Source organism: Anolis carolinensis, chromosome 1 (genome assembly GCF_035594765.1).
Source record: "Anolis carolinensis isolate JA03-04 chromosome 1, rAnoCar3.1.pri, whole genome shotgun sequence".
Taxonomy (NCBI): Eukaryota; Metazoa; Chordata; class Lepidosauria; order Squamata; family Dactyloidae; genus Anolis; species Anolis carolinensis.
The window spans coordinates 20,205,378-20,217,137 of record NC_085841.1 but is presented as its reverse complement, the minus strand read 5'-3'; the positions used below and the strand labels follow the sequence as shown (position 1 = coordinate 20,217,137).

At 40.7% G+C, this 11,760-nt stretch overlaps 1 long non-coding RNA gene across 1 annotated transcript; it reads right to left on the bottom strand.

Annotated features, from left to right (window-relative positions):
* Positions 1-2,048: 2,048 nt before the first annotated feature.
* On the bottom strand, positions 2,049-10,909 carry LOC134296269 (uncharacterized). Its single transcript, XR_010002913.1, has 3 exons — positions 10,410-10,909; positions 6,644-6,734; positions 2,049-2,195 (listed from the first exon to the last, which is right to left on the bottom strand). It is a non-coding gene; the product is annotated as an uncharacterized LOC134296269 (long non-coding RNA).
* Between the last annotated feature and the right edge of the window lie 851 nt (positions 10,910-11,760).

Here is an 11,760-nt window from a genome sequence, read left to right as displayed (position 1 = left end):
CAAGCACCCCAGGGCTACAAAATAATATACACAGAAAGATGCTCAGCATCTTCCTACATTAACTCTTTGCAGCATTGGGGAATATGCATCTGAATGCAGTTTCCAGCAAGGCAGTTATAAGCAGAGCTTACAAAAGTTGCTTTTTTGGATTGCAATTTCCAGAACTTCCAGTGCCCTGGCAGCCAGAGCTAAACATAAACTGTAGAAGCATTCCTAGGTAACATTAAATTTCTAAGTAGCATATCTAGAAATTTTCAGAACTGATACAAACCAGACACAAACAGCCTGATTTGCTCCTGTGTGGTTTATGAAACTTTGATTCCCAGTACAAGCATCCAGCTTACATAGGGGGTGAGACAACAATAAGTGAGAGAAATTTACCTCCAAGAAGGGAGATTCAGTTGTGAAAGAGTTATCATGGGGGAAAGGGGTCTCAAGTGTAGCTTTAGCACAAATCCTTGTTTCCACAATAAGCCATTTTTTTTCAAAATCCAATGATCACAGGAATTCAAAGTGAGATGAAATCTTCTGAACAGGGGCACAGGCAGCAAAACAAAAACCACAGGTGTATGCGAGTCAAAGTGTGTGTGTGTGTGTGTGTGTGTGTGTGTGTGTGTGTGTGTGTGTGTGTCTGTCTATCTATCTATCTATCTATCTATCTATCTATCTATCTATCTATCTATCTATCTTTGGTTGATAGAGCATTACCAATTGACCACAATGTTTCTCTGGCCAACCCAATGTTTCCTAAAAAGAACATATTAATCAAAATCAAGATTAATCAAACCCCCAAATGTGGAGTGCCTATTGCAGCAGCAAAGATATTGAAGGGAACAATTGTCCCACTGCCAATGTAGAAGTATGTTTCACCTATACATGTCCTTTGCCTCCTTCTCATCATTTTCCTCTTCTGATCATTGGAAGGGGCTTCCCCCCATTCTCATTTGCATCGGTGTGTATATAATTTTGTTTTTCTAGTTGCTAGAATATCTAGCAGCAGCTCTCCATTTCCTTCCAATTGCTTAGTTTGGCCACTGGGTGTCTATAAAGTTCTGTTCAAGCATTAAGAAAGGAGCCTTTTCCCTTGCTGACTTGCATTCCAGTTTGGAATAGTTTGAGAAATTTGAATCAGTTGTTCAAAACTCTGAAACTGAATTTATCTTCTCCACAAAAGCCAGTTTCTTCATTGTACTTTATGACCTCTGTTGAACATTTTACCAAGCAAGGCTTCAGCCAGAAATGTTAGGCGAAGGTGATGGGTTGTTTAGGGACCAAGGGATACCTGAAGAACAGCAGAAGCAGGCCTAGACATGTTCCCCTTAATGTGTGTAAAGTAAATTAATTGCATTGATTAACAAGCCTAGTTTTAAAAAAGAATACTACTTATGTGCTTTCCCTTTTATCATCACAAGCTTTTATTATTTTGAAATGAGAGCTGAACATGTCCATCATTTCCTTTTTTAAAATTATTTTTCTTTATTACATTCCAACAATTAAGGAAATGATGGCCATATATATTAAAAATAAATTAAACTTTATCTGAAAAAAAGAGAGCTGAACATGTAGGGGTGGGCATGGGCTTTCACTGAGAACAATGCAGCACTTGGCTTTAAAATAAGCTAATGTTACACTGCATTAGGAGGCCCCTAAAATCATTTTACTACGTGAGTGCTTTGTTCCTTCATCTCTGTCTTGATCTCCTATCCTGATGCCTGTTAAAATCAGAACTACTGTCAGCGCCCCGCATTTAATGGAGTTAAGGACAAAAGATCCTCATGAAAGTGGAAAAAACGTGAATGAAAAAGAAACACTTTTTTTTAACCTGAGAAGATAACATCTCTTTAAGTCTTCTAGAAGTTGACCATAGAATTGTGCTGGAGGATTTAAAGCAAAGCTTTCCAAACATTTCATGACACTTTTTAGACTTCAGTCATTTCATGAATCAATAATTAAGTTTTACTAGCAAACTAGAGATAAAGCCAACATCTCATAAGAGATACAGACACATAAATACATTGCAATAATGACACGGAAGGGGGCACAACATATCTCATTAGATCCTTTAATTTATATATTTAAAAATATACAATTTGAAGATAATAATGTACATTTCCAAGGCTTTTGTCATTTCTTGTTACATTTGCACAACATGCACCTTCAGTCGACACACTGATATGCTGCAACACACTGGAAAGCTGTGACCAAAAGATTCCAAGAGAGAACATTTTAATCAGGGAATAATCAGATCTGCAAAAGTTAAACTCATAAATATGGAGGATTTACTGTAATTTTGGGGCAGGGGAAGACAAGCTCAGATTCTGGAGGAGACAAATGTGCCCCTGAACCCCTAGAAGTTGCCCATCTCTGCTTTTAAAGAAGCTGTTTTTAACCATATCAGTCTCTACAGAGCTGCAGTGTATCTTACCATTTGAAATTTCCCATAGCTTTTACCCAATTGTGGCTTGGCCTTAGCACAGGCTGGATGGCTACTGGCAAGTGTTGGTGGGAAATGTATTCAGATGACATGAGACGGCCACAGGTTCTGACCTCCTATCCTTCTGCTCAATATAGAACAGTTGCTTTCAATGTCCTAACTTCTACTTAGATGTCAGAAGCCTTAATGGTGAGAAGGGAGAGAAGGAGGAGAAAGTGGAAAAGCACATGTTTAGGATTTTAAATATATCTTTAGTGGAGATTGCATGGCAGACTTGTGAAAATGAATGTTTCCAGAGCAAACATTAGCCACAACGGAGCAACTACCTTAGGCAATAAATATTAGGTTGTAGCCCAGGTTTTAGCAATATCTTATATGTGTATTACATTGATGTATCTCAAGCATGGTCATGGTAGGCTGTTAGGAATTGTGGGAGTTGAAGCCCTAAACACTTGGAGGGCCCAAGTTAGCCCATGCCTGATGTATTTGGAACAGGACAGACAATGTTCTGAGAACTGGGGACTATTTTTTTTTTTGTTCTGCAAAACCTTATTATGCAGCATGAAATAAGCAATCATCTATAAAAGAAAGCTACATTTGGGGAGGGGGTTGACAGCAGTCCCTTCAACTACTGCCTTTCAGTTTCTTGGATGTCCTCTCTTTTATAGATCAGTGTAAGTGCCATGCAGCTTGCCTTACATCCTCTAAATCAGTGTGCTGCCCTTAGGTGTAGAGAATAATAATAACAACAACAACGATAACGATTACAACAACAATAATAACTTTATTCTTATAAACCACCTCCATCTCCTCAAAGGACTCAGGGAGGCTTACATGGGGACCAAGCCCAGAATAAAACAGAAAATTCAAAGTACAAAATCAAAACACATAACAAAAACAATATAATTAAAACAATTAAAAAACCGAGGAAATAAAAATATAATAAAATACATCAATTAACATCACAAACCCAAAAGGTGGACATATTCAAATTGTGAGGGAGGGCAAGGCTTGAGCAAAAAGCAGAGCAATAGGATCAGGGCTGGGAATGAAGTGTTGGAGAACCGGAACAATAAATAAATCAGGGCTGGGCAAGGATGGTTGCAAGCTAAACTGTTATTCGAAGGCATGTTGAACATCCAAATTTTCAAGTACGGAATGTGGACAAAGTGGGGGCTAATCTGATCTACTTGGGGAGAGAGTTCCAGAGCTGGGGGGTCACCACCAAGAAAGCTTTCTCTCTCGTCCCCACCAACCGTACTTGTGACGGAGGCGGGAGTGACAGAAGAGCCTCCCCAGAGGATCTTAGAGCTCGCACCGGCTCCTAGGGAGAGATACGGTTACGAAGATAAGCAGGACCTGAACTGTTTAGGGCTTTATAGGTAATAACCTGCACTTTGAATTGGGACCGGAAACTTAGCGGCAGCCAGTGGAGCTGTTTCAGTAGAGGTGTTGTTCAATCCCTGTAACTAGGAAGATGCTTTCAGATACACAGTGTAAAAGTACATTTTAACTACCAGCCTGACCAGATTTGGTGGAAGATGTGTGTATATATATATACACATTCTATTCATGCTCTCCAGCTGTACTCACTGGATAGGGTCAGACCCTATTAATCCTCAGTCTGCCCTTTTTTGTTCACCTGTTTTTTTAAAATTAAAATTTCACTTTTCCAATAGTAACAGGTAAAAGCAAACCACTTGGCTCTCCCTTAGCTTGTATGTTCATCCTCATTTATGACTTTTGTCATCTTGACCACACTCTGATATTACTCAGCTGCATGCATCCAGGTTTTCACCTGTGAAAAATTGGTGGTTGTCCACTGTATTTTCCTAGACCTAAGGCAATAAAATATGTTGGGCTGGATTTTCCCCCATATGTGTGTATTTGTGTTTTTGCCACTTGAATACTAAGCTTATACTGTATCTTTCCTGAAAGAGAAGCCTTATACCGGCTGCTGCACTGTTTCGGTCTTTTCTTCAGTGAGACTATTTGCAATTATCTATGGTTTCTGTTAGGAAACAACCCACCCCATTGTAGCATTGCAGTGGACCTCATGTCTCATCTAATTTGTTCTTTGGGCAATAGAGTTAGCAGGAAAGATGGGAACCAAGAGGGGAGAACGAACAAGCAGAATCTATTTAGGTACACAAGGTTTGCAATCTTAGAAACTGTCTCTTCTGTTACTTAAAGCATTTTGACTAATGGCATGTGCTCACATCAGGGCAGTTGGCAAAGGTGTTTTTTCATGCTGTAAACTAGCAGTCCTATGACTACATATGAGGCCATAGATGGAGTTTTCCCCCTCCTATGCTAGGGAATGTGGTTGACCCAGTAAAACGACTAAAAACATTTAGTCTACATAGATGGAAGCGATACAGACCTAAGCACCAGGAAATAGGCAGCTATTTATTGAACATTAAATGCAGTGCCGCTTAACAGAGGAAAGCAGAACCTGAGTCACAGTGACTGGAGATTAAAGAAATAAGCTTAAAGGAGGATCATGGGCTATTAAAACAGTCCAAAGAGAGAGGAGGAAGTTCAGTTTTATTTTTCAAGGCTTCATATTTCTAACCAAATGGGTTCACAAAAGGAGTTGGGAAACTTTGGCTTTCTGCTTATTACTTACTAGAATTTGGCCAGTCTCTTACTATTAGCTGTGTATAAGGTGGGATTTGCAGTCCAAAACATCCAAAGAGGAAAAAGCCACCTTGGATGGATAGGCTGCGATGATTACACTGGCGAACACACATTTTGGTGCCTCAAATAACAGCTTTGCATCTGGTTATATCTGACCTGCTGATTCCAAAAATGGTACTTGTTGCCCCCTATCAGCTCTAGTTTTTGAGACATAGAACATAATGCCATCTACTAGTTGCCATCTTCTCATTCATAGAAAACCATGATAACTACCCTATTTACTGAAGTCTAATGCACCACTGAATCTAATGCACACCTCAATTTTCAAAATCCTGGAACCAAAAAAAGTATTTGCTGATGCATGTAATGCACAGCAGCAAAAGGTGCACTCTTGTAATATGGCCATTATAGTTGCTGACTGCTTAGATTTCCTTCTTTGAAAACAAGTGTTAGAACACCAAAGCTTTCAGCAATGGAAAAGAAAATCTTGGGGTGCACCTGTAGAATGAATCCACTTTAACTGCCTTGGTTCAATGCTATGGAGTCCTGAAATCCTTGAGCCTCCTCTGCCAAAGAGTGCTGATGCTTCACCAAACTACACTGGAGCCATTGTGGCACAATGGATTAAACCCTTGTGCCAGCTGGACTGTTGACCTGAAGGTTGGGTTACTGACATGAAAGTTGCTGGTTCGAACCCGCGAGACAGGGTGAGCACCTGTCTGTTAGCTCTATCTTGCAGGGACATGTGAGAAGCCTCCCAACATGATGGTAACATGTCCAGGCGTCCCGTGGGTAATGTCTCTGTAGACTGCCAATTCTCTCACACCAGAAACAACTTGCAGTATGTTCTCAAGTCACTTCTGACACGATTAAAAAACAAACAAATTACAAATCCCAGGATTTTATAGCATTGAGCTATGACAATTACAGATGACATCCCTCAAATAAGAGCTCCAGGCACTCCTGAAGCAGCTTACCCTTTTGCTTTGGCTCAGCTCTAAGATTCCCATATTATGCAAATCTCATGCACATCCTAATTTTGGCAAGGTGATTTAGCCAAAAAAGTGTTAGATTCAAGTAAATACTGTATATCTAAGAAACTAGAGCTAAAGTGGTGTATCCAATGCAGTTTTCTGAACCAGTGCCACAAATAACCTAAAACAGACCTAAAAACCAAGACACCAAGATTTTTTTTGTTGGGCAGTGTAATCTATATTTGCAGTTAGATTGTTTGCAAAAGGTTAAAATTGACTATTCTTTTTCATGCCCATTCTAGCATGACATTATGAGAAGTTTAGCAGAACATGTTTTGTGTACCGAAATTCAAAACGGACACACACAAAATTGTTTTTACTGGCTAACAATTAAGGACCCAGCTAGACAAGACATTTCAGATTTATGATCTGATATCACAGTTGTTCTAAAAAGTGCATCAAAAAGTGCCATCATAATTTGTGACTGTCTTGTTAGGCAAGAAGTGATTAGCCCTTTTCCACGGATTTTTAGTCTATAGAATTCTTTAGTCTATTAGTCAAAACCTGCTTAGTTGGACTTAGGGCATACCCTTACCTTCCATTTCTGAGACTCTTCGAATGCGATTCCAAACGGGTCCTATCACATGACATTTGTCCCATTCGGTCAGTGATCCATTGGACTCCATCTGCAAAACATCACAGAAACAAAGTAATTGCACTTGGGATTCTAACTGTGTTTTTTTGATCTATTATGGTTCTGAGGCATTGTTTTTATGTGTGATTGTAAAATCAGTATGCATTTCGTCAGCTAAAATCTCACAAAAACAGTAGTTTGAGACTTCCAGGCTATGTCACTGCGCAAAATTAGAAAATAAATACCAGTAAATAAAATGAAAACATGATGTAGGGAGGCATTCAAACGGATTATATTCCTTCTCACCCCGAAGGGGACTCAGGAAAGATCATAATGTGCATATATATGGCAAACATTCAATGCCATTAGACAAACAACACACAGACAGACACAGAGGCTATTTAACTTTCCAGCTTCTGGCTTTGTGAGGGTATACTCGATTTCGGCCACAGGAGAAGCTGCTGCTTCATCATCCACTGTGACGACAAGTCTTTTGATGGGGTACTTCCTCATCTGGCACACATGCTGCTGGACATTTTTATGGTGTTGTAAATTAGTTAAATTAGCCTCTCCGCATTAGTGGTCCCTAAATTTTCCTACTTGACAGATGCAACTGTCTTTTGGGTTGCTTAGGTAAACAATGAGCTGGGACTATTTAACAATCGGGCATTCAATCCGACTTGGGCTTTGAACTCAAGATCTCTCAGTCAGTAGTGATTTATTGCAGCAGGCTACTAACCAGCTGTGCCTCAACTTCTGATTAATAGAAGTTTTAACAGAAAAGGGAATGCCTTCAGTATTCCACTCTGCTCCAATGCAGGTCTTCTATGGGGCCCAGCAGAATACAGTGTAAAGAGAAGCAGATCAAAAACCCATGTGAAGCCGCCCTAGGACTACATGCTTATCTAAAAGAGTTGCTTTAACCAAACACAAATTGGTTGGGCTTAATATCAAGTGACAGACAACAACTAGTATTGGATCAGATGACAGCAGAAGTCATGAAACTAAGTACAATTGATCCTCCACATTTGCCTGTTTAACATTTGTGGACTGGAATATGTTTTCTCTACGTGTTGCTAGTTCCTCCAGTATGGCTTTATGGTCAACTTCCACTGGAAAGCTTCTCTAGGGATTTGTAGATCCTCCACTGTTATTCTATGGCCAGCTTTCACAGAGTCTTACTGGAGAAATTAGAGAGTCCTAGAGAGCAGTTCTCCCAGGGGAAAAATATTTTTTCTCTTCATATTTCCATTTTCACAGGATTCCTATGCCCTTAGTGTCTGTGAAGGTAGAAAGCCTATGTATAGAAAGGCTCCAGGTCCTTACAGCAAATGGAATGATGGCCTCAGATCATGGTTAGTTCATACCAATAAAGCATATCATTCTCAATCATTATGTTAGCCTCATTATTCTTTTGTTACATACTGTATTTACTCAATTCTAATACTCACCTTTTTGACTCAATTACCTTCCCGAAATTAGGGTGCATATTAGATTCACGTAATACTTTTTGGGGTTTCAGAGTTTTGAAATTTGAGATACAAATTAGATTTGATGGTGCATTAAGACTCCAGTAAATATGGGTATATCCAGGGCCGGCCCTAAGTAATTTTCATGTGTAAGTGAACAGAATTTTGGCACCCCCTCCCCAGCCGGCCCCACCCCCTCCTCCTCCACCTCCTCCGCCTCCTCCGCCTCCTCCTCCTCCGCCTCCTCCTCCTCCGCCTCCTCCTATGGAGCTCAGTGTGGACAATGGCACAGGGAGGAAGGGGAGGGGCGAGAGGAGGAAGAGGAGGGGGCTGCCCTCTCCCAGCTGGTCCCGCCTCTCCTCCTCCTCCTTGCGCAGGCGGCGTCCCTACCTTGCCATTGTCCGCACCGGGCTCCATAGGAGGAGGAGGAGGAGGGGGGCTGGGGCTGGCTGGGAATGGGCAGCGTCAGACCCCTAGGCCCTACGGTGGCCCAGCAGGGACACCGTAGGGCCTAGGGGCCTGGCGCTGCCCACTCCCAGCCGGCCCCGCCCCCTCCTCCTCCTCACGCTGCCATTGTCTGAGCTGGTGAAGGTCTCATGTGAAAGTTGCTCATTAGCGCATCTGTGAAACAAACGCTGACTCCATCTCAGAAACTCCCTTTCACCTTGGCTTTGCATAAACATTCCCCATCTATCAAAATCATCAACCTTCCCTACTGGGCTAACAAGCCCATCTGGCTGAACTGTCCTTGACTGGCCATCGGAATGTTCATCCCTGGTTTCAGCGTCCTCTGTAGAAACCAATTCAGGTGCCTGCAACTGAATTGCAGGCCTATAATCAAAGTCTTGGATGGGGACAAAGTCTGATTCTGACTCCAACTCAGGGTGAGCTACAACAAGCACTGAATATTACCATTTGTGTGACGCTCTGAATCCCCTTCAAGGGTGAGAAGAGCGGGTTAGAAATAAAGCTAATAACAACAACAACAACAACAATAACAACAATAATCCTTCCTTCCTTTCTTTCTCCCCATCCAACCCTTCCCCTCCCATTATACCTTCTCCCCTTTCTTTTCCTTCCCTCCATTTTCTTTCTCCCCTCCCTTCCTTTCTTGTCCCTTTTTTCTTTTCCTCCCTCCTCATACACATGTCACCTAGCAACAGCCAATGGACTTCACTCCCTTTATTTCCCGTCACTTGACAGACATCCACATAACCCAGCCACAGCCCATCTACTTTGATCCTTTTATTTCCCTCTTCTCTGGGTCCAACAGGAGTGGTTTTTTTAAAGTTCAAGCTCCTCATTTATTGTAAGTTGGATAATGAAGGGTATGAACGCCATGAATGCCATGTTTGGTCCAGATCCATCAAGCCATGTAGGAGCTTTTATGGTACCAACAAACATAAGTACAGACTTTGATTTTTAGAAGACAGACAGTCAAACAAACGAACAAACGAACAAACTAACGTAGTTTATTTATACTCTGTTCTTTATCCAGAAAGGCTCGCTTTGTCCCTTGCAAATTATTGATTTGCTCTCAGGCTTACAATCTAAAAAAGATATAACACTAAATAAGATGTATAATAAATAAGACACGATGGAACTATGTCTGTCTGTCTGCCATTCAGTGATTAGACCTTTATTTTTCTCTCACCTGCTTCTTGTATTGCACCACTGCCTTATATTGCTAAATACATATTACATTCCTTCATATAGTGTATCTTGGGGAGATAGGGTGGAATATAAATAAAGTTTATAAATATAAATAAAGTTATTTATTTATATAGGAGGAATTATATCTTCTTTCTTAGCTATTGTATGAGGATGGGTGTGAAGCCCACTTCACAAAGGTTCTTTCAAACAGGGGAAAATCTTTTCCCTTTATATCCCTCTGCTGTCAGCAATTTAAATTTGGAACATATGCTTGTTCCTAACCAAAGTCTGTAGGGATCTTCTTGGACTCTTTAAATCTTATTCAGTGTTTTGGAGAAACAGTCCTCACACAGAACGAACCAGTAACTGAGTTTATTTATTGAGATCTTGCAACAAAAGCGTGGTGGTTACATTTGTATATTGCTTTCTTGGTTGAATAACATTGTTTCATTACAGAAGGAAAGCTGTACCTTCATACAAATCTTTATACACAGAAAGATTTGCTTATTACGATGTAGGAGCAGACTCTCAACTATTTCTGCTTACTATACTGGAAGCCCTGATAGTGGGTTAAAGCCTTGTGACTTGAAGGTTGGGTTGCTGACCTGAAGGCTGCCAGGTTCGAATCCCACCTGGGGAGAGTGCGGATGAGCTCCCTCTTTCAGCTCCAGCCCCATGCGGAGACATGAGAGAAGCCTCCCACAAGGATGGTAAAAACATCAAAATATCTGGGCATCCTCTGGGCAACGTCCTTGCAGACGGCCAATTCTCTCATGCCAGAAGCAACTTGCAGTTTCTCAAGTCGTCCTGACGCACACACACAAAAAACACCTTACTATATTGTCTATTTCTTCAAATACTTCTTATTAACATATTCCCTGACCTATATTCACTGACAACTAAACAATCATGACCTAACAATTTGCTTCTTCCTGTCCTAACTGACTTTTTCATTTCCTAACTGACTTTAGAATGTTCACGTTTTTTTTCCAACTGACATTCTTGGCTATTTCCTCTTTCAAATTCTGGCACCCGCTCATTTACATATGACCAATCATGTCAGCCCTATGTAAATTAGCTCCTCCCCTGGTGCTACTACATTCTAAGAATCACAAATGACTGTTCGCAAACCAGCTCTGTAAGCTAAGTCATGTTTCAATATTAACAATCATATTTAAAATTTGCACTATAATTAAACATTTTGCTACAATGGGCAATTAAGGGTGGGCCATTTTTGGTCTGTCATATGTTGTTGGACAGCAACAATATCTGGAGAGCACCCTTGTCTTTGACTTTCACCATCACATTCTTTATTGGTAAGTGTCATGCCATGAGGAGGCAGAATATCACCTGCTGCCCTGTCTCTTTAAGATTCTAAAGGGGCGGAGCTTAGCCTTGGCTCCTGCCAGTCTGAAATGGCAGTTATTTTTTTGTCAGTTAGAATTTGTCAGTTGGTGAAACACTGGAAGGAAGTGTAGGAAGCAAAAAGGAGCACAGAAATTCACGTCACGTCGGAACTGTACCCAGATTAGATTAAAAAGGCATACACTACAGCAATAGAGAAAGTCATGACAACATTGTATTAAAGTCACCTCAAAGCTACAAAGAATCCAGTCGTGACAAGATTTTATACTCTGTGGCTATATCTATCCAGAACTGCTTAGATTTCTTTCCTCACAAGAGACTTTAGAGGAAAAGAGATCCATTTTGTCTATTAATAAAATATTTTGTTTTACCAAATACAGTCTCCGATCTGTCCTTCGTGCTATGGTTCCTTCCAGTTCATTTAGTTAAGCATGGAGGCAGAACAGTTAGAAATCTTTGAAATATAAAGAAAAATCTGAAAGAATATGAAGATATGTAAAATGTGAATGGCTATACAGTAGAGTCTCACTTATCCAACACTCGCTTATCCAACGTTCTGGATTATCCAACACATTTTTGTAGTCAATGTTT